We start from the raw sequence: 23609 nt of genomic DNA on the forward strand, positions 1-23609 counted from the left end.
CCTGAGGGGCCCAGAACTGGACACAGCACTGGAGGTGTGAAATCCATGCCAGAACTTGGAATTATGGGGAATTTAAGAGACCTGTCACAAATAAAAAGTGCAGGGCAGGCAAGGTCAAGACCTCCTGGGGACCAGGTGGGCTCCACCCAGGAGCTCTGAGATAACTCAGTTGCCCAAAAGCTGAGTTATCCTTGATTACCAGCAAACATGAAGACCCATATTTAAGCATTCCCAGGATTTCCAGAGGCAATGAGGTTCCTACACAAAGCATCATTTAAAAAAAAAAAAAAAAAGAAATTAAAAAGGCCTTTATGCAACAAGAAGCAAGAGAAGAATGGATCAAAAACTGGCTGGATGACAGGAAACAGAAATAAAACAACAATAAAAGGTCAGTTTTCATAGAAGAGGGGGATCACAAGAGGAGTCTGCAGGGACCTGGTGCTGCTTAACATATTCCTAAAGGATCTGGGGAAAGGGGAGGGAGCAGTGAAATGCCACAGACTTCTGAAGATATTGAGTATTCAGGTAAAGGAAAGGTAGAGGACAAATTGGGATGTTCACTCTGAAGGACTGAAGAAAGACCTTACATGACTGAGTGACTGTATAATAAAATGGCAGATAAAATCTGATGTAGTAAAGGAGTGAGCACGGGGGGGGAAATTCAGTGTACAAGGATGGGCTCTAAGCTGCTTTTCCACTCACAACTGAGATCTTTGGGTTCTGATTAATATTTCTATAAAAATCTCAGCACAATGTTCCCTTTTACTCAGAGAAACAAATCAAAATATTTGGAATTGTTAAGGGAACAAGACAGAGAACAAACCAGAGAACATTGTCACACACCCACCCTGGTATAAATCCATAGTTCTCTGCATATTGAGTGGTATGTGCAGTTCTTTTCTCCACATCTCAAAAGGTCCTTCCAGTACCTGAGAAAATGAGGGAGAAGGACTTTTTGCAAGGGTCTGGAGGGACAGGACAAGGGGGAGTGACTTCAAACTGACAGAGAGAAGGGTTAGATGGGATATTGGGAAGGAATTCTTCCCTGTGAGGGTGGGTAGGGGCTGGGATAGAATTCCCAGAGAAGCTGTGGCTGCCCCTGGATCCCTGGAAGTGTCCAAGGCCAGGTTGGTTGGGGCTTGGAGCAACCTGAGATTGTGGAAGGTGTCCCTGCCCATGGCTCCTGTCCCTGTCCCAGCTGGACTCTGATCTTTGTGAGTTCATTCCATGTCAGGATACTCTGTGATTCTGTGATACTGCAAAGCTGCAAAGGTTTGGGAGATCAACCCAACCCATCAAATTAATAGAAGAAAAGTCTCTTAAATGTAATGGTTGTTAAATAAGGAAACATCCCCCACCACCCACCCTGCAGAAGCTCCAAACCACAGATGACTGGACACTGGGAATGCTCGGGGACAGCACACTGACCTTGTTTGTGAGCTCTTCCTTGGGCATCCTCTGCTGGGGGCCGCTGGAAGCCACATCCCAAACTGGATGAGTTGTGAGTTCCCACGAAAACCCCGTGGAAAAGGGCGGAGTGAGACACTGTGGGGTTTATCATCACGGTTCAGAGTCGTGAAAGGTTCGGACAGAGCCCGATGACTTCAGGAAGGAAAAATCTTAATCCATATACAGCTGGAAACCAGTGTCAAAGGCAGTTAGGCAGTGAAGTAGGTCACCCGTGTGGAAACATCCAACTCCTCTGCAGAGCAGTGCCGGGCTCCGGGGGTCCTGTGGGAGCTCTGGGACAGCTGCTCCCGGAGCGGAGGGAGAGGATTAACTCAGAAAGCAAGGAAAAAGTAGGAGCACATGGTGGGAGAAAAGCAACTTCCTTGTAGGTAGAATCATGAGTTGGGAAGGACCCCCAAGGATCATCCAGCCACACTCCTGGCTCTGCCCAGGACACCCCAACACTCCCCCCTGTCCCTCAGAGCATTGTCCAAACCCTCCTGGAGCTCTGGCAGCCTTGGGGCCGTGCCCGCTGCCCTGGGGAGCCTGGGCAGTGCCCACCACCCTCTGGGGGAAGAACCTTGTGCTGAGATCCACCCTGAGCCTGCCCTGTCCCAGCTCCAACCCTTCCCTGGATCCTGTCCCTCAGGCCAAGATCGGGGCCTGAGGGAACAGAGACTCCTCTCCAGATTTCCTGACCCCGTCTCCCTCTTGTCCAGCACTTCTCAGGAATGGGACAGCACACAGGGAAACCTTTAAAACCCTGGATTTATTCTTGCCTCGTTTCCCTGGCACAACCACAATCTCATGGGTGTCCCACACCGCCCAGCCCAAACCCAGCAGGGCCCCCGTGGTGACTGAGGCTGGAACTGCCCAATTCCTCACCCAGGGGGACACATTTTTAGGACTTTTGCTTAATTGGAAATTGTCTGGAGATATTTCCTTTTTAAGAAAGAAAAAAAGAGGAAATTATACAATTTGTTCCCTGGGTCCTGTCCCTGCTCACACGGGAGCTGCCCCTTGGGAGGAGCTGCCCTGGGAGGTTTTGGGTAAAAATTAACACAAGTTGGGATATTTACTACAATTTATTTCACATTGATTTCACTGCCTCAAAAAGCAAACAGGAAAAAGATGGCAAAAAGTTCTTTCTTGTGACAATCTAAGCTAGAAATATTTTTGCTGCTGTTTTTTCAGGCTGTTAAACTTGCATTTGTTTTGCAGTTGCTTATAAATTCCCCCAAATAAAATATTACTCTTTTAGAATAAGACCAAATTCTCAATATTCCTTTCCCTGAAAGCAAAACGAAACCAAAAAAAAAAAAAACAAAACCAAAACAAACAAACAGGGAAGGGTGGGTTTAAAGAAGAAAAATCATCCTGAGGCAACACCCAGGATAGAAAACTTCTTCCAAGCAGTTAAAGCTTGGCAAACCTGCAAACAATGGAAAAAAAAAAAACCCAAGGATGTTTGCCTCAGCCTGAATGTTCTGGACACACACACATAAAACCCCCCAAACTATCCCCAAAACCCCCAAAATAAGGCCAGAAAGTGTTCTGTTCTTGATGTTTCACATTGCAAAAATCCTCTGTCCACTCCAGATATTAAGTACCTGTGGAAATTTGAGCACTGTTTTTTTTTATTAGTCTCTCCCATGTGTATAATTGGCAGTGTGTAATTAGTATTTAATTAATATAGTTCTTCAGCAAATGTATTAATTCAGACTTCAATATGTCAAATATGAGATTTACATTTCATATCCATACACCTACAATGTGTATCTAACAGAATTATCTGTATCTTACAGAATGAATAGAATAAATAAACTGAGGAGTTAATTACATTAATTTTTAAAATGGATTTTAAAGATGCATCTTGGCTACTTGGAATTTTCTATATGCCTTTCATTTAGCTTTGTTCTAATTTGTAACTGGAAGTCTTCAAAGTTACACTCTGCCTGAAATTTGGGTTTAGTTTCATTCACCTCAGGTAACAACTTTAAAAAACCTCCTCTGTCAACACATCAAAATTCAGTGGAGGTTTGTTGTAAAAAGACTTGCTATGAGAAATAGGTTGGAAAAGGGGGGGGAAAAAAAGGGGTTGAGGTAATTTTTCAGCTTTTGTTTTTCATAACTGAGTTTTATCTACCAAGAGAGAAACATTATGTGCTGGGAGCAGGGCTGGGATGTGCTCTCTCCTTGTGAGCTCCATGATGTTTGCACTCAGGAGCACGAGGCTGAGCATTCAGAAACCTGATGGCCCCTACACCCAAAAATCTCAGCTTCCTGGAATTATATTAGTTTTATTCTCCAGAAAAGAAGGAATTTATGGGCAATGCTCTTACCAGAGAGCAGAGCAGTGGTTTGGTGCAATCCCTGGCACAGAGAGTTTCTTGTGCAGCTGCTGCTGAATGAAATCTTTCCCACCTCCACAGACTTGCCACCTTCACCCAGGCAATTGTGCAATTTAAAGCCTGATGGATTTCTTGAGAATGAAAGATTTCTTGGGAATGAAAGATTTCTTGGGAAACAATTTAAAATACCACTTATGCAAACAACACCCCTCGTCTTCGATTGTGCTACCAATGCCTGCCAATTGTCCCCAACTTAAACCATTTTTTCCCATACCTCTCAAAATCATGGAATCATAGAACAGACCTTAAAGATCATCCAGTTCCATCCCCTGCAGGGACACCTTCCACTAGCTCAGGTTGCTCAGAGCCCTGTCCAGCCTGGCCTTGGACACTTCCAGGGATCCAGGGGCAGTCACAGCTTCTCTGGGCAACCTGGGCCAGGGCCTCCCCACCCTCACAGCCAAGAATTCCTTCCCAAAATCCCATCTAACCCTGCCTTCTGGCAGGAAATAGTCTCTCTCCAGCTTTCCTGGAGCCCCTTCAGGTCCTGGAAGGCCACAATCAGGTCACCCCAAAGCTTCTCTTCTCCAGGCTGAACAATCCCAGCTCTCCCAGCCTTTCCTCCCAGCAGAGCTGCTCCAGCCCTGGGATCCTCTTGGGGCCTGCTCTGGACTCTCCAGCAGCTCCATGTCCTTGCTGTGCTGGGGATCCCAGAGCTGGAGGCAGTGTAACTGTGCCCACTTTCCACACTCAGTCCTGGGGCAGGTAGAGGTGAGTCTGTTCTGTTTTACCCACACACAGCTTGTGCTGCTGTAGATTTACTCTGGGACAGGACTAGAAGTGATCTCAGTCATGCAGCACATGGCACTGCTCCTTCCTGCCAGGGGAAAACCACTGACAATAAGAAGTTCATCCCTGAACTGGAGCCCCTCTGCTCTGGAGCCAGGCTGGGAGAGCTGGAAGGGTTCACCTGGAGAAGAGAAGGCTCCAGGGAGACCTGAGAGCCCCTTCCAGGGCCTAAAGGGGCTCCAAGAGAGCTGGAGAGGGACTGGGGACAAGGGATGGAGGGACAGGACAAGGGGGGAATGGCTTTGAACTAGCAGAAAGCAGGGTTAGATGGGATATTGGGAAGAAATTCTTCCCTGTGAGGGTGGGGAGGCCCTGGCCCAGGTTGCCCAGAGAAGCTGTGGCTGCCCCTGGATCCCTGGAAGTGTCCAAGGCCAGGTTGGACAGGGCTTGGAGCAACCTGGGCTAGTGGAAGGTGTCCCTGCCCATGGCAAGGGATTGGAATGAGATGATCTTTATGGTTCCTTCCAACCCAAACCAGTCTGTGATTCTGTGATTCTACCCCAGATTCTTTCCTGGTGGGGCTGGACCCTTTGCAAGTGTTCTGATTTCCTGAGACCTGAAAGCCATGACTTCTCCAAGCTTGTTTTTCCACTCATCCTGGCAGTCCAGCAGGCAGGTGGGTTAATGTTGGAGTCCCAGCACAAGGGTGGAATTCACTGACAGTAGGGAAGGCAGCCCTGTAGCCTCTTTAAAAAAACAGGGATGGAGAACTGTGAGGTCCAACAGAGTCAAGCAGATGAATTCATAGGAAACCATCATGTGATCCTCTGCACCTACTCATCCCATTACACCTCCACAGGGAACTGGCACCTGACTTGACCACAGAAATCAGTTGTGTCCAACTCTCTTGGAGCCCCTTGAGGCCCTGGAAGGGGCTCTGAGGTCTCCCTGGAGCCTTCTGTTCTCCAGGCTGAACACCCCCAGCTTTCCCAGCCTGGCTCCAGAGCAGAGCTGCTCCAGCCCTGGGATCAGCTTCTTGCTGTTCTTCCCATACCGGTTTCAGGTCTGTGTCCACACGTGCTTCCCCCACAGGTGCCTGTGGTGTTGTGCCCTCTCCAGAGCTATGAACAGCCTGGGGAACCTGCTCTGGGAATAGTTCAGGGATATCCTCCCTGCCTGGCAGCCGAGGTGCTATTTTAGCTGCTCCATTCTGGACCCTGCAGGCCAGGCTGGTCCCGCTGGAATGCAGCTGGGATCTCGGGATAAGGTCAGCCCCGACCTTCCCTGCCTTGCCAGTTCCCTGGAATAGCTCAGGGAGGGGAAATGCAGTGCCCTACAAAGCAGCAGTGCTGGCCCACAGAGCAATTAGCCTACATTGGTGGTGCCACAGAACACACTCCAGGGCCACAGCAGCGGGGACAGGCAGGGAACTGAGTCTGGAATACACGGAACAGGAAGGGAATGCACACACAGCTCACTTGGTTTATGTGCATATTGGACAGAAACAAACCCTTTTTATTCTGGATCCTCAGACCGGCTCCTTCTTAACTCCTTGTAATTCTCAGCCCCCTTTGACAGACCCACCTTGGGCAGAGATCTGGAACAAAAGGGGTTCACAGAAGTTTGGGGAAACCGGTGGTTGTGTTGAGGATTGATCCTGGGTCATCACTCAACCGTTTCTTCCTTTGGGAAAAGCTGACCTGTTACAGAAGTTCTACCTAAATATGAAGAAGAACTTCTTTGCTGTGCAGTGACTGAGCACTCAACAGATTGTGCAGAGGGGATGTGGAGCCTCCTCACTGGAGATATCCCAGAGCTGCCTGGACACAACCCTGTGCCATATGCTGTGGGATGGCCCTGATGGAGGTGGGACCAAAAGACCCACAGTGGTCCCTTCCAACCTGACCCATTCTGGGATTCTGGGATGCTGTTAATGCTCCTGTTTGATTGGACACCAGGCCAAGCTGCCCACGTGTAATCCAAGCTAAGTCCCAGTTCACAGGGAAGAATTTCATCCTAATATCCCATCATCTAGCCCTACTCTCTGTCAGTGTGAACCCCATTCCCCCTCATCCTGTCACTCCAGACCCTTGTGAAAAGTCCATCTCCATCCTTCTGGTATATTGGACTGTGAGGGGACAGAGGATCTGGAAGAAGAAAGGGACAGACAACCAAGTATTCCTGCTTCTAGAGCTGGAAGAACCATTTCTTAGCGTGGTGAAGCACCTTAAGTGACAATTTTAGAGCAATTTAATTTAAAACTCATCCCAATTTCTTTTCCTTACCTAGCAAGGGGTTGGCCATGTAGGCACCCAGGAGAACATACTTTGGAGAACTTTCTTGAATGGATTTGTGAAGTCAGGATACTGCAAATTATCATGTGTTGGAACTTCCTAAGCAACATCCCTCTGGAAGCAGCACAAGGAGCTTTCTCCAGACAGCAGGAACAAAGTTTTCCCTTTAGCCAGGAAGGACACACGTCCTGCTGCCCAACAGAGAGGCTTCAAAAGAAGGGGCCAGTGAAGGACCTGCTTTTAATGGGATTGAAGACAGCCTTTGACTCTTCCAGGAATTCCTACAGAGAAGCAAAATCCATGCATTGAACAGGTGTAGGTGGATCCAACTCTGTTACAATCAGTGGAACCAAGCGAAAGTTTTTAGAGACACTGATGGTACCGGTCCTTCTGGATGTGAGGGAAACTTGATGATTAAATCAAGATAACGTCTTTTTCATCTTTTCAAACCCAGGGAAACCAGATTCCTCTAGAAGCTGGAAAGTGAGGATGCAGAGAAGTTCCCAGATGGCAAACATTTGACATTGTAGCACTTGATCTGCAAAAGTTTTAAAGAACCACAGTTCTTCAGGACGTCCGATTTTACCAGAAAACTGTTCTGCGCTCCTGCAAATGGATTTATCATGGAAAGTGGTCTCAGGAGGATTTCTGGGATACAACTTCCAAGGCTATGTTTCCCATAGGATAAGTAACAGCCTCTTTCCCAGAGGTGTCTTCCCCAGAAAACTCCATGGGTTTGGGAAAGGACTTTTCAGAGAATTCCAGGATCATTACATTGGAAAAGACCTCTGAGGTCATCAAGTCCAACCTTTGACCCATCACCACCTTGTCACCCAGCCCAGAGCACTGTTGAACTTCCTTGGACACCTCCAGGGATGGGGACTCCACCACCTCCCTGGGCAGCCCCTTCCAATGCCTGACCACCCTTTCCATGAAAAAATTCCTCCTGATGTCCAGAAATTCCCAACGGATATTTTAAACTGGATGAGGGACCTTTCATACTTAGGGTGGGATCTTCAACCCGAGTGAGGAATCCATGACCACCATTCCAGAGAGTATCAGAGGAAACTCAGGGATACACACATTTATTTTTTTTCTTTTGGAGCAAGCAACAGCAGCAATTCCAGGCCCTTCTGGTCCAGGGGCGTGCCAGCCTACACAGCAGGCAGCACTGGCTGTCAATCCAAACCTTCTACTATGGAAGCTGGCTCTGAGGATGACTCAAAAGCCGATCTATCTCCATTGGAACGGGTTACCTTGGCAACCCCTCTGGCCTAAAAAGAGATGGACCACATTAGTTACTCAGCAGCACCTTTTTGACAGGAGAAACACAAGCTGCTCCCTCCAGATGATGGTGGGATTTGGAATGAAGGCTGTCTGAGAGCTGCTGTGGCGTGTTCGTCACGTAACCCACGGAGAAGAACTTCTTTGGGGACTTAACTTCAGACTGTGGCCCAGTGCCAAGGGAACTGAGCTCTGTGGTGGCTTTGCCTGAGAAACACAACAGCACAGTTGGCATCATCACCTTTTTTTCTGTATTATGAGGAAATCCTTCCTGAAGATCCTCTAAGCTGGGTCCACTCTTGCCGGATACTGAGGATTGTTTGAATTGCTGTGGGTACAACACGTCCTCGGGGCTGAAATATCTGATCAAAGGACAAATAGTAAGCCCTGGAAAAGTCAGTGTCCATGACTGTGTGAAGGAAGGCTGGAGTTCAGGCAGAAATGCAAACATTCCAAAGAAAAAGTGCACGGATACGAGGGCTTTTAGAGCTTGGATCGTGGAATGGAGCCTTCCAGAACATACAGTGAAGAGGAAAATAGACTCCTCTAGTCAATGTGGGAAGGCTGAGAAGGAAAAAACTGGGATATATGATCCATAACCACATTCCACTGTCATAGAATCATGGAATGGTGCAGGTTGGAAGGGACCTTAAAGCTCATCTTGTTCCACCTCCTGCCATGGGCAGGGACACCTTTCACCAGCCCAGGTTGCTCCAAGCCCTGTTCAACCTGGCCTTGGACACTTCCAGGGATCCAGGGGCAGCCACAGCTTCTCTGGGCAACCTGGGCCAGGGCCTCCCCACCCTGGAGTAGGTTTCTGGTGGAACTGCAGTTCCCAGTGACCTCATTCCTCAATTTTAATCAATCCCTTCAGCTGCTGAGGACCAAAACAGACAATGTTGTAGACCATCTGTAATGTGTAACCAGAGTCCCAGAATCCCTGAGACTGGAAAAGCCCTCCCAGCCCATGGAGTACAACCTGTGCCCCATCCCCACCTTGTCCCCCAGCCCAGAGCACTGAGTGCCATGGCCAGGCCTTCCTGGGACACCTCCAGGAATGGGCACTCCAAACCTCCCTGGGCAGCCCCTGCCAAGGCCTCACCACCCTTGCCAGGAGGAAATTCCTCCTCCTGTCCAACCTGAGCCTCCCCTGACTTATTAATGAAAAGGACACTTGGGAGAACACTGTTGTACAAGAGAAGAACCATGCAGGTTATTAATTATTGAAATAGTATTAACAAGCCAACAATATCTAGTTGGTTGTGCTGGAAAAGAAAATTTCAAAAAAAAGCCATCATCTTTTAAATGGCATTTTAGCTCTGCCCAAGTTGCCAGAGCTTGGGTATAGCCAGCAAAATAAAGGCAGAGGATGACTGAGCAAATGCATAGACTCCTGAAAACTGTAATATTTTTAAGTGTTAACAAAAAAAAAATCCCTCAAAAAACCCCCCAAACTCAAACCCCAAGAAGTTACAGTATTACAGTAAACAGTGTAACAACTTTCTGTGAGCTCTGTAGTTACCTACATTGACCAACAGAGCAATTACTGTCACTGCACCATTCACCCAGACTGGCAAAGAGATTTTAGAGGGGTTTACAAAATCCTCACGGGGATGGAACCCCCGTCCCTGAGAGAGGAACTGCCCTTCCTGACTGAGGAGCTGGGCAGAGGTTATGCAGGACAGCTGGTGCTTTTTGGATTGTTCTGGATTTCCTGTACAATATTCAGTGTGTGCAGTGCCCTGGGACAAAATCCAACACTTGGGAGCCCCTGGGTAGCAGCAGGTGATGCCATGGGCCTTTGCTACCATGGAATCATCAAGGTTGGAAGAGACCTTCAGGATCATCCAGTCCCACCCCAGTGGCACCACAATCACCCCTAAGCCATGTCCCCAAGGGCCACATCCAGACACCTCTGGGACACTCCCAGACACAGGGACTCTACCACCTCCTTGGGACACTTATTCCAAGGCCTGACCACTCCTGCAGGGAAAAATTGTTTCTAATCTCTCATCTGAACCTGCCCTGGTGCAGTTTGAGGCCATTTCCTCTCCTCCTTTCCCTCGGGACATGGCAGTAGAGCCCGACCCCCCCTCCCTGCCCCCTCCTGTCAGGGAGTTGGGGAGAGCAATGAGGTCCCCCCTGAGCCTCCTCTTCTCCAGATAAACCCCCCCAGCTCCCTCAGGTGTTGGGCAAGAACCACATTCTGGTCATTCTTGAAGGCAAAGGGAGAAGTGTCAAAAGCAGCCCTAATTGACCTCAAATCTTTCTGGGGCTGAGGGGAAGGAGAAAGGACCACTTCAATCACAGTGCTCCCAGACTCCTCCCAAGGCTGTAAGGTGCAATTTCATGGATGATTTCATCTCACCTGTGCTGTGACCCATGGGGTGGTCCATGATTCCTCTGCCATGTTCCTTCTGTTCCCTCGGCATCCGTATCCTCAGAGAGGGACTTTTCACACAGACTTGGAGCGACAGGACAAAGGGGGAATGGCCTTAAAGTGAAAGAGAGTAGGGTTACATTGGACATTGGGAAGGAATTCTTGGCTGTGAGGGTGGGGAGGCCCTGGCCCAGGTTGCCCAGAGAAGCTGTGGCTGTCCCTGGATCCCTGGAAGTGTCCCAGGCCAGGTTGGACGGGGCTTGGAGCAACCTGGGCTGGTGGAAGGTGTCCTTGCCCATGGAAGCAGGTTAGAACTGGATAATCTTTAATGTCCCTTCCAACCCAAACCATTCCATGATTCCATGATCACAGTGTTTAAGCAAAAGTCTCAATGCTTCAATTATTTGGGGCACTTTGGCTGCAGCTCCACCCGTCCCCCTGATCCTTGCCTGCTTATTTCCACCTTTTAAGTCGAGATTAAAAAAATATTAAAACAGGGAGAAAGAGCAAATGGAACAAGTAACATGTCCTAATTTCTCCAAGGAGGCTGGCTGTGAACTGAAATGACTAGATTAAAGTATCACACGTTAGAATTAAAGTATTAGATAAAGGCCATACTCTACTTTTTGATCTTTGTGGGCATTCCAGAAAAAAAATAAAAAATAAAAAATTAAAAAAAAACCCTGTCACAGATTTAGGCTGGCGGCACCGACCTGGCAATTCCAAGGGGAAAGGAGCCTTCCCTCAGGAGCTCGAGGCTCCCACGCCGGGATAATTTTTTAGTGCATTTTTTTGGGAATACATTTATTTTCAGAAGGGGATGAGAAAGATCCCTGGACGCAATTCCTAGGGGAAAGGAGCCTTCCCTGGTCAGCTCCAGGCTCCCAAACCCAACATGTTTCTGGGGAAACACGTTTATTTTCTGAGAGGTATGAGAAAGACCCCTGGATGGAATTCCAAGGGGAGAGGAGCCTTCCCTCAGGAGGGGAAGGAGCCTGTCCTCAGCAGCCCAAGGTTCCCACACCGGGAAACTTCTAGTGCATTTTTTAAATTATTATTTTTTTTTTTTTATGGGGAATATATCGATTTTCTGAGAGGGAGGATTAAGACCCCTGGATGCAATTACGAGGGGAAGGGAGCCTGTCCTCGGCAGCCTGAGGCTCCCACACCGGGCTTATTTTAGCGCATTTTTAAACTCCTTTTCTGAGGGGGATGAGAAAGACCCCTGGACGAAAATTCTGAGGGGAAAGGAGCTTTCCCTCAGAATCTCGCGGCTCTCAAACCCAACATGTCTTTAGGGAAATACATTTATTTTCTGAGGGAGATGAGAAAGACCCCTGGACGAAATTCCGAGGGGAAAGGAGCCTTCCCTCAGGAGGGAAAGGAGCCTGTCCTTAGAAGCCCGAGGTTCCCACACCGGGAAACATACAGTGCATTTTTTAAACTGGTTTTTTTTGGGGGGGGGGGGGGGAATATGTTGATTTTCTGAGGGGGAGGAGAAAGACCCCTGGATGCGATTCTAAGGGGAGAGGAGTCTTCCCTCAGGAGGGGGAAGCCTGTCCTCAGTAGCCCGAGGCTCCCGCACCGGGCTAATTTTAGCGCATTTTTAAACTCCTTTTCTAAGAGGGGGAGGAGAAAAAACCCTGGACGCAATTCCGAGAGGAAAGGCGCCTTCCCTCCGGAACCCAAGGCTCCCACAGCGGGCTCCTCTTACTGCATTTTTAAACCGGTTTTTGGGGAACACGCCTGTTTTCGGAGGGGCCGAGCCCGGCCGGTCCCTCCCCTCACGCCGGGCGGGCGGGAAGCCCCGGCGGGCTCGGCCTCGCCTCAAGCGGCCGCCGCGGCTCCGGCGCCCCCTGCGGGCGGGGGCCGGCGGCGCCTCACCCCGACGGGGTCCCTTCACCGGGAATGGCGGCCGCTCCCCTTCCCCGCCCCGCCGGGGCCATCCCGGCCCGCAGCGCCGCCGACACCGTCACACGCCGGAGGGCGGGCGCGGATGGATCGGGAATAGGGATGGAATAAGGGAGAAAGGGGGGGGGGGGAAATGGGGAAGGAGCCGTTGCCATGGCGAGCAGCGCCCGCCCTTCCCTCCCCACGTCAGCGCCGTCTCCCGCCCGGCCGCGGGTGATTGACAGTTGCCATGGCAACAGGCTCGCCCCGCCGCCATTTTGTCAGTTGGGTTTTTTTTTTAAATTTAAAAAAAAAAAGTAATAATTAAAAAAAAAAAAAAAGAAAAAAACCACCGAAGCGCTGTCTTTTCCCGCCAGAATCGCGAGGTTTATTGGTTTATTATTTTTTAATTTCTCTTTTTCTTTTGCGCTTTCTCCTTGTTTCGACCTCCAACCGCGAAAGGAAAAGGAAAAAGAAAGGGACGCAAGAAAAAAAAAAAAAAGTGCGCTCCGAGGGTCCCGCCGGGGATGCGCGGACGGGACTGAGGCGGCGGCGGTGCGGGAAGCGGAGCCGGTTCGTGAGGAAGGAGGGAGGGCGAGAGGGAGGGAAGGGGAAGGAGGAGCGGGCGGGGAGGGAGGGAGGGGGAGGAGGTAGCGGCTGGCAGGCGGGGGAGGGAGGGAGGGAGCGAGGAGTTCCCGGGGGCTCGGTACGGCGCTGCGCTTCCCCCCATCCCCTCCTCCTCCTCCTCTCCTCCTCCTCCTCCTCTCCTCCTCCTCCCGCTCCTCCCGCTCCCCCCGCCGCTGTCCCCGCGCTCCCGGCCGGGGCTCAGGCCGCCGATCGCAGCCGAGCCGAGGCGAGGCCGAGCCGCCGCCGGGCGCTGCGCAGGTTTGGACCGCGCGCCATTTTGTGAGGGCAGCGAACACCCAGAGCCCGGCCGGGGACCCGCCGGGCCGCCCGCGCCCCCCTTCCCTCCGCGGCCACCGCCGCGGCCCGAGGGAGGAGGAGGAGGCGCCGCCGCCGCCGAGGCCCCCGGGGGGGGGAAGAGCGGGAGGACGCGCCCGGGCCGCTCGCCCCGCCAAGGGAGGAGGCCTCGCCCCGGGAGAAGCCGCCGCTCGGGTGAGTGAGACGCCGCACCGCGGGACGAGCCGGGGCCGCCTCGCCCGGGCCCGCGGCGGAGGGGCCGCAGCGCTCCGCTGCCATCTTAGAGCGGGAGCCATCCCCGCCCGCCCCTGCGCTCCCCGCGGCCTTTCCCCGCTCCCGGCGCGGCTCTGCCTTCCCGGGCCTTGGGAGCGGCGGTGGAGGAAGGGGAGCTCGCCCGGAGCCGCTCGGTGTTATGCGCAACGCCCTGCGGTGGGCGGGTGCGAGGGCTCGGGCCGGGCCGGCCGCGGGGAGGGCGGCGGGACTTGGAGCATCACCTGTTGTAGGGCAGGGTTGGGATGGCCCGGCACCTGCGAGGGGGCAGGTGGGCAGAGTGGAGGGGGAGATGGGGAAGGAGTTACCTGAGCGAGGTGCCTGTCATCCCGCCGGTGGGGGGTGGGGAGGAGGAGGAGGGAGCAGCGTTGGGAATAGCACAGGGACACGCAGGGACACGCAGGGACACACAGGCACAGGGACACACCGGCGCTTCCCGGGGAGGGCGGCGGAGTCCCCATCCCTGGGGGTGTCCAGGGAGCGACTGGACGTGGCGCTGGGTGCTCTGGGCTGGGTGACGCGGTGGGGATGGGGCGCAGGGTGGGCTGGATGATCTTGGAGGGCTTTTCCAGGCTCAGTGATTCTGGGATTCCATATTTTAATAGCTGGTCGCAGCCCCGGTGGGGCTGAGCTTTGTGTGGCTGGAGGAATTGGAGCCCTCCTCGGGTACGCTGGGTGCTCCTCTGGAGCGGCCACAGTTCCCTCCCGCCGCCAAGGAATCACAAAACGCACTTAAAAAGTCCCGTATTTCGAAATTTCGAAATTGGTGCGTTTTTGAATCTCGGTTGGCTTTGAAGTTTTGGGTTCAGCCCGGCCGAGGACCACATAAGGGTTCTTTGATCGTGTATCTACATTGCTGCTCTTACTTAGTTCTCCTATTACTCCCCAGTCACGGGGGAAATAAACATTTATTGTTATTGAAAATTAACAAAGGCAGAATATCTGACTACAAAATAAATCAACAAGCGTGTTTTTGACAACCATCCTGGTTTAATCTGAGTTAGAGTGTCCTGTTAACTTTTGCCAGGGGGTTCCTAAAGTCAGACTTAGATGGATTTAGTATCATGGGGGTCTGGATTTGTACAAGTCCACAACTTTTTTTTATTATCTTGTTGGTATTTCCTTACATTTTCCTTAAGAAGAGGTGTGTGGAGTTGAAGAATACACAGATGATATCTGGTGATAAATAAGCAAACATTTAGTTTCTGGTAGTATTTAATTCCCTGCCTGTAGCCAAGCAGAATTTACCTTCCCTCCTTGGAATAGTCTGTAGCCCTAAAAAGTTTTGGTAAACTTGTTTCTCTTTTTTTCTCCATGCCCCCTCCCCCAACCTGTGTAGGTTGGATATTTTTGGAAAATTAATTATACTTTATAGAATTAGAATAATAACACTGGAAATAACTCTGAGCTAGTATTTGTTAACTATTATCTATATATATTTGCTGTGTGTATATATAGATACTTTTGTAGGCTACGCTTCATGTTTTTGGCTTACATGAATTATTTAGAACTAGACTGTTTTTATTTGCAGTCTGAAGTCGAATATGTGTGTGAAGTGTTAAATTTACATTTTCTGCTGCAAATTAAAAATTCTCTCCCAGTTTATGAAGCTTATTGAGTTTAATTCATGGCTTTGCAAACGTTCCTCCGGTAAAGCAAGTGTATCTTGTTCAAAACTGAATAAAAAGCAGGGATTTCTTGAACGGGGAGGGCAAGAGGACAATAGTTTAATATTGTTTCCAGGCTCAGAGGTTTGTTACAGGAGCAGGAACTGTTACAGTTCCTGCATCAATACTTGGGTGGATTTAGGACTTGTCATTGGAATCCCCTCCCCCACGGTTGGACAGTGACAGAGAAGCCACAACAGGGATAATTTTACCTAATAGCAGCCAAGAGTTCTCTGTTCCAGCGTGGATTTATGGGCAGGATTCTCTTCCTTGTGGGAAACAACGAGGCAGGCCCCGGGAATTTATCAGTTTTTGGGGTCTGGGGGGTTGTGTGGGCTGGGAATCAGCACCTGATGGCCCTGAGTGACTCCTGCAAACTGGTTGATAGTTTAACCAAAGTAGCACGACACCACTGGTGTCCAGGAAAAACTGTGCCTTGTCTGAGCTCTTAAAGTGCCATTTAATTAGGACATATCTGCTGACATGTGCCACAGCTTAAAATCATGCTTGAAACTGGACCACCTGCTCGGATGGGATGTGAGAAGATGAGTTGCACACACAAAAACTGAACCTTTCCTTGCCATGATGGCATTTTACAGCTTCATCTGAGCTCCAGTGGGGGGTGGTTCGAAGACTAGAACCTACCAGTGCCAAAAAAGAGGCAATTTTTGTTGCTATAATTAGATTATCTTTTGGGCATTCCTCTTAAGACCTCTTTATTTCAGGTGGTTTTAGCCCTGGCTGTGGGACTGCAGGTTGGAAGTCGTTGTTCCAGTTCATGTTTCTGAGTAAGAATTGCAGCCTGGTGTGTGTTCAGCCTTTAAATGGTAATTTTTAATGCCATTTGAGGAGCTGTTCTCCAAAGTGAAGGCAAAAACTTTCTGATACCTTTGTTTTGAGGGAGCACGGGAGACTTGTATAACTTCTGAAATCCTTTTGTAAATAGATCTGTTGTTGTAGAATAGGATTATTTACAGAGAACTGCTGCTTTTGTCTTTATAACCCAGTACAAAAGATTATTTGTTAAGTTTACAGTTTCATCTCTTTTTTTTTTTTTTTTTATCAAGAGGTTGGTAAGAAATGTCTGTTTAAAAAAAAATTATGTAATAACTTTTTTGCTACTCAGACTTCCAGAAGTCTGATGTTTATGCAGTGAGACTTCTCTATTGCTCTGAGACTGTTTGAAATAATACCAAAAACAACTCTCTGAGCAAACTGCCTTTCTTGTGAGGGGTGAAAAACGTAATCCAGAGAAGGGGAATACTCTGCTTTTCCTTCCTCACCTCCGTGGGTCCTTCAGGAGGAGGGTTATGGGAACTGTAGTCCATGGATGGTTCCAAAACACCACAGAAACTTTATGTAGAGTTATCTGGTGCTGCCTCTTCAAGGTGACACAATACACAACAGAATTGCAATGATTGTCCAGTTTTTTTATCCATCTTTTCCCCTTTTGGGGGAAGGAAGGTAAAATTCTGCACCTGGTTGTGTTTTATCCAAGCCTGACTGGAAAAATAACTCACCTGCTTTTGCTGGTACCACTGGATTTCATTCCCTCAGAACAGGGCTCTGCTTTGTACTTCCCCACTGTGAAAATATGACTTTATCATCTCCTTATTCACCCCAGAGTGCCCTGTCCCTGTGATTTTCCAGGGAGAATCCCCACTGAAGGGCTGGGGAAATTTGGGACACAGCTCCCAGCCGGCCCTGCTTGTGTCCATCCAGTGGGAATACTCTGGAGCCTCCCAAATCTGGGCAGCAGCTCCTTCAGTCCCCCTGCACGAAGACAAAATGAGCTGCATTCCAGCCCTGAATGTGGCATTTTGGAAAAGCAGGGCAGTGGTGCTGTAATTGGAATAACACAAGCTGGCACTTATTTGTAAACATACTCCTTGCACAGTTTCCAGGGGCTGAGTAGCACCAAATACCTGAAAGTGAAACCCAGTAAATGAAAGTAAAATTAACTCCATTAAGGGCCAGTTTTGTTCCAGCTGTGAGAAACCAACCTTTCAATTGATGTGTTACATAAAGTTCCAAGCCCTTCTGTTTTTCTTTTTTTTTTTTTTCCCCCCCTCTTTTCCTTTTCCCCCAGAGGCAAATAAAAATAGACTGTGTTGTGAGTCAGTTAAAGGAATAGTTAATAATACATTAATACCTCTTTGTGTTGAAAAGTTTCCTCTTTCTTTTTAGTAACTGTTTGGATGGTGAAGGAAGAGAGGAATGGAAATGTACAAATTGATTTCTGATGGCAGAGTTATTTCTCCAAAATATAATGGGGCAAAATTTAGAGGGAGTTTTGATGAGTTACTGGGAAAAAAAAAGTCAAATTAGTAGAATGAGTAGTTGACAAAATACATTTTAAGGATTAAATTGAACTTGCCAGTGAAACTTTTAAGTCCTGGTGTCCCAAAACCCTGTTGTTCACTGGTTTTTTTGGACACGTTTCCTTCAAAATCCTGTTTCCCTGTATGTGTTCAAATCATAATTTGTGCTTCTGTGAACTCCATAAATTGGTAATAACTCCTCACTTACTTTGCCAGTGGGCCCATTACTGAGGATCCAGTTGGGACATACAACATCCACTTTGGAGAGGGGATAATTCTGTGTCCACGATACCAGTTTGCTGTTAAAACTCAAGGAAGGGGTAAAAAGAGGAGAGAAATATTGTCAGGGAGGGAAGGGAATGTGTTGGTGATCCCTCAGCTCTGTGTTTGCCTGGACACTGAATTTCCTCACACCAAACACTCTCTTTGGTTTGTCCAGTTGTAATTCAGCTTTTTACCTATTTATAAATGTATACCCAGACATATTCTTGTATTTAAATATTTTTAACAGGACTTCTAATGAACCACAGACAGGGTATGTGTGTGATTATGACAAATCAGTCTCCAGTACCCACTTTGAAAATCTGAGTGGTACTGGAAGCACAGGAACTTTCCTGGATCGTGTCTCATTCTGGCTTCTTTGTTGTTATTCTTTCCAACTTGTGGATAATTCGGCATTAATTTAACGGTGTGACAGAGTTAGTGTTTGAAATATATTGATTTCTTTGTTCATTTGACAAGAAGTGATTGTTGCATGAAGATCTTGGTAGTTTTCCTTTCCGTAGAAGTTCTTCATAAATGCTACAAATACCAGGGGAGTGTTGTGGAATAACAGCTTAATGCACATTTTTCACCATGGTCAGATGTTCAGAAGTTGGAACTCTGTGCTCTTGTACTCGGGGTGACTTTCCTACCAATGTCACAGTGTGCCTTCAGAAACTGGGGTTTTATGGCAGGCCCTGGGCAGGAAAATGAGCATTTCTGTAAATGCTTAATGTGTGACTGCACGTGTGGATCTCTGTCTTTCCAGTAAAATCAGATTTTTTTATAGGTCACAGGGATGGTTTGGGTTGGAAGGGACCTTAAAGATCACCCAGTTCCAACCCCTGCCATGGGCAGGGACACCTTCCACCAGCCCAGGTTGCTCAGAGCTCCATCCAACCTGGCCTTGGACACTTCCAGGGATCCAGGGGCAGCCACAGCTTCTCTGGGCAACCTGTGCCAGGGCCTCACCACCCTCACAGGGAAGGATTTCTTCCTAATATTTAATCTAAACCTACTCCCTTTCACTGTGAAACCATTCCCCCTTGTCCTGTCCCTCCATCCCTTGTCCCCAGTCCCTCTCCAGCTCTCTTGTAGCTCCCTTTAGGCACTGGAAGGGGCTCTAAGGTCACCCCAAAGCTTCTCTTCTCCAGGCTGAACAATCCCAGCTCTCCCAGCCTTTCCTCCCAGCAGAGCTGCTCCAGCCCTGGGATCCTCTTGGTTCCTGCTCTGGACTCTCTCCAGCAGCTCCATGTCCTTGCTGTGCTGTTCCCCAGGGCTGGAGCAGCTCTGCAGGGGGGTCTCCCCTGAGGGGGCAGAGGGGCACAATCCCCCCTCACTCTGCCCACACTGGGGGATCAGCCCAGGGCAGGGGGGGGTCTGGGCTCTGAACTCACTGTTGAGCTTCCCATCAACCATCACCCCCCATCCTCCTCCCTGGAGCTGCTCTCCATCCACCTCCTCCCAGCCTGTCTTTGTGCTTGGGGCTGCAGGACCTTGCACTTGGCCTTGTTGAACTTCATAAGTTTTACACATTCCCACCTCTCCAGCCTGTCCAGGTCCCTCTGGATGCCCCATCCCTCCCCTGCAGGGTGTGACTGCCCCACACAGCTCAGTGGCATTGTCACACTTGCTGAGGGTGCCCTCAATCTCACTGTCCTGTCTAAATTGTTAAATTTTGCTAAGTCAAGCTCCGTTCTAAGGCTACAAACTTAAACTGCTCTTTGCCCCACATCAGTAGCAGATGCAGTGCTGGGGTAGCAGGAACTACCCAGTTACTCCCCAGTTACTACACCTTTGTTTTGAATGGCCCTCGTTGCTCCTCAAACTTCTTGAGATGGTTTATTATTTATAATAAGCTTAGTATATATTTACTAATCGTAAAGCTTAATTACAAAGCTTCATTTCTAAGTGAATTGGTGTCTTGTGTGAACTCTCTCTACTAGAGATGGTGTCATAAATGAGTTGGGTACTTGAAGGCTGAGTGGAAAGAGGAGAAGATACTGTGTTATAGGGGAAGTTCTTATAAGGACATGGGTAAGAATTCCAGTGGAAGGAGCAGAAGATACTGTGTTACACAGGGGAAGTTTTTATGAGGACATGGGTAAGAATTCCTTGGCTTTGGTGGTTGTAGAGAGACCTTTGCTGGGGTCTGATTTCCACGTTGGTTTGTAGGTACAACATGAAGTAAGTATTATTTCTCTGTTCAATCAGATTTCATGACTTGGGGAATCCCTGTCCATCCCTAAGGTGCTCCTGTGCAGCCTTGGGGAAATCCATGTGTGTTTGTGGTTTGGCAGGAGTTGGATTCGATGATCCTGGTGGGGTCTCTTCCAACTCAGCCTATTCTGTGATCCTGTGATAAAAAGGGGGGTGAGTTATTGCAATTTGATAGTTTGCTGTACAAAAGCTTCACGGTAGAAGGTCTCAAAACTAATAATCTGGAGGTGTGATGTGGCCCTTCCAAAGGGGTTGCTCTCCTGTCCTTGTAGGATTGGGATGGGGATATTTTCAACCTGTATTTTACACAGCACGTGGGCCACGACTGCACAGGGTCCATGTGAGCCTTCTTTGGGTCTTGTGACCCACCAAAACATTCATTTCTGGATCTTTGTGGACTTAAATTAACCCAGAGTCATGTTCACAGCGTGAGCATTTTAAAACTTTATGAGCTTGGTGTTGAAACCTTGGGAAATGCAGTTGCACAGGTGGAAGCAGCTGGAGCACAGCTCCTGCCCTGCCTTGGTGGGTGCTGGCAGCACTGACTCCTTTGCTTGTCATCCTGAAACCAAGACCACTTTGCTTCACATGATGAGGACTGGAAACTTATCTGATGTTTTCTTGGGAATGAACCATTAGAAAGGGACATACATTTCAAAATGTGGATTTGAAAGTAGTATCTCGTACCCCTTCACTTAATTTGATTGCTGCCACACAAAAAAACCCCCTTTTTGTTAAAATATTCCCATTTAATTTGTTGCAGAAGCTAATAAAGCAAGGAGAACCAGTTGGCCGAGTTATGATGTTGTGAAGTTCTCTCTTTTGAAGTCTAGTTTAAAAAAAAAAAATACTTTTTTCTCTTCTTTATAATCCAAAGACATAGATGTGTAACTATTGTATAATACTTGTGTTACCCTTGCATAAAGCAGGTATTTAATTCTGGTTTTCTGCTGGATATTCTTAACCAGCATCCAATTCTTTCAAGAAAGGAAGAAAACAAGTTCTGCCTATAGATCTGGAAATCGCCCTCTCCCGCAAAATGTTGCCAAAAACTTTACGAAAAAAGCCACTTTAATTGAAAGGACTCCTTTTAAAATATTTCAGTTGAACGTTGTAACGAAGTGAGACATGAAAGAGGTGGGGCCACCCATTGAGCTCAGTGTTGGGGTGTGACAAAGTGACATTTTTCCGAGGTCTCCTGAAGCTCTGCCAGCTCCAGCACGTGGTTCCTTGTGTTGGGAAGGCTGGGAGATGAGCACTGACCTCTGGTCAGGCTCTGAGTTCCCAGCAGAGCAAAAATCATCTCGGGGAGCTTTTCAGTGCTTATTAAAAAAATCTGAAGGTAAAGGAAAGGCCCAATTGGAGCCGTTGATGCCGTTCAGTGTTTTCCTGGTGCTGAGAAGTTCATGGGAGATTTACATCCTGAAGGCTTTGCTGGGGTTGGTTTTTCCTCCCCTCTCTTTTTCATTCCCCCCCTTTCTGTCCAACATAATAACTTTTAGTTCTAAATAAATATAAATATATATATTTTAGTCATGTTCTGATTGAGATCAGAGACTTCTTTTGTGTGTGTGACAAAGATTTCCTCTGCCTGAGTTTGTATTTGCTGTCCTTTAATGTGTGTTTCCAAAGTCTGTTATAAGTTATTTGACCTTCCTTATGTCATTCCTCATTTTTTATATCTTTATCACTTCTATTTCTACCTCAAAAGCACAATCCTAGGCCTTCATAGCTAAAACCCAGTATTTTGGTCTTATTATTTGCCTCACTTTCCTTTTTTAAGATTTTAAGTCTTGTACTTCCTACCTCATTTTATTGCAACGGGAGAACATCTGATTATTTCTGCACAAAAGTTCCAATGTGGGATGGAGAGTTTAATGTTTAGACTTCCAGATTTGAAAAAAACCCAAAAATATTAGTGATGCAGGATTCTTTCTGTGATTTGCTTTCATTTTCTTCCTCTGGCCTGCTGCTGCTTTAAAAACCAAATGTTGATTTTCGTCTTGGTGTGTTTTTTTTCATTTGAATAAAACAAAAGAATCCGAGCTCTGTGGTTTGAGGTGAGGCTGAAGCTCAGGGTATGTTTTTAGCAATCACACAGAGGGCCCAGAATGCAATTTCTAAGGTACATATTAGTCAACATGTGTGTTCTGAAACCTCTGAACTCCCAGCTCCACAGTGCCAAACACCCAAACTTTGTGTGTGTGTATCCGAGAAAACTTCGTGTGTGTGTTTGGCTCATGTTCCAGAGGTGGAAAACATGTCAGTCTGTAGAGTTACATTTGACTTTATTACTTATTTCCATTAAAAATCCCAAACTAGAGCACTCAAAGGCTGGCAAAGATGGGAAAATTCTCTCTTGCTTTTGGTGGTCTGAACTACCTTTCATCATGGAGTAAATATATGTATTTATATATATCTATATATCTTTAGGTAGAAGTCAGTAAGTGCTCACTGCCCAGGTGCAACCCTGCACTTGTTGTTGAGTTTTATAACTTTTCATGTCACGCTTCAGTGCCTGAATCAAGTAAATTCTAAGAGATTTTTCCAGCTTCTGGTGCAAGAATAAAGTTTTTCAGTGATTGGGCTCCAACGGAGAGAAAAAAACCCCTCCACCGAAACTTTCTGTACCTCCTTTTGGCAGCACTGAGTTTTTTGGGATGGGGATTCAGGGATTTTAGGCATTTTGTAGAGCTTCATGTTTGCTTTCCATGCAGGCAGCAGTTTGTTCCCATGGGATAAATAAGGGGAATGAAAGGGAAGAGGTGGAAGTGAGAGCCCAAAGTCAGCGGTGACGCAGCGGGCGGAGCCCAGGGGGAGGGTTTCGGTGTCTGAGGCGTTAATAGCAGGATGCTCCTTGGATTTGCAGCCTCATTTGCCTGGAGTTTATATTCCCAGAGCTTTGTAACTTGGAGAAGCAGGCTCTGAACGTTGGGGAGTGACTCAGCACATCCACACAGAGGTCTGCTCAGGGAACTTAGGATTTGGTTGGGAATTTGGGGGAATTGGGAGTTCAAACTCGTTTTTCCCCAAAGGGAATTTGAAAATTAAAAGTTGTTATTTTTTTTTTTTAAGGCAGTCTCTTTCCCTGTTTGATCTGCATCCCTCAGTTTTGGGAAAAGTGATGGAATATTTTGGTAAATAGTATCACTTATGGCATAGCTGGTGTTTGCTGTGTAGCTTTGTTTTCTGTGGGCTCTCCTCCTGCAGCACATGATAAGCATCTGTGCAATGAATAAAACACCATTTGACTCTGGAAGTGAAGACTGTGCTGCAGAATATCTAAAAGAGGCAGAATTGTGTATCAGGCCTGCCTTAAACATTTCTTAGACTCTGATTTGATGACATTTATACAACTTTTTTCCTATGGAAGGGGAAGGAGGCGTATATGGGATTTGTCCAGTTTGTATGATTGAAACAGGGAACCATGGCTTGATTTGGGTTGGAAGGGACCTTAAAGATAATCTCATTCCACCCTCTGCCATGGGTGGGGACACCTTTCACTATCCCAG

General features: G+C 48.0%; 1 protein-coding gene across 3 annotated transcripts in view; it reads left to right on the forward strand.

The window, feature by feature from the left end:
* Window positions 1–12661: 12661 nt before the first annotated feature.
* Window positions 12662–23609, forward strand: part of DYRK1A (dual specificity tyrosine phosphorylation regulated kinase 1A) — a 72049-nt gene continuing 61101 nt past the window's right edge. Inside the window, exon 1 of one of the 3 annotated variants that reach the window (XM_032679021.1) lies at window positions 12662–13010. The gene's annotated coding sequence lies outside the window, so the exon portion shown is untranslated. Of the gene's footprint in view, window positions 13011–13080; window positions 13554–23609 lie in introns of those variants that run through there. The other 2 variants (XM_032679022.1, XM_032679020.1) reach the window with 2 other exon arrangements.

The sequence above is a fragment of the Chiroxiphia lanceolata genome, chromosome 2, assembly GCF_009829145.1.
Source record: "Chiroxiphia lanceolata isolate bChiLan1 chromosome 2, bChiLan1.pri, whole genome shotgun sequence".
NCBI classification, from domain to species: Eukaryota; Metazoa; Chordata; class Aves; order Passeriformes; family Pipridae; genus Chiroxiphia; species Chiroxiphia lanceolata.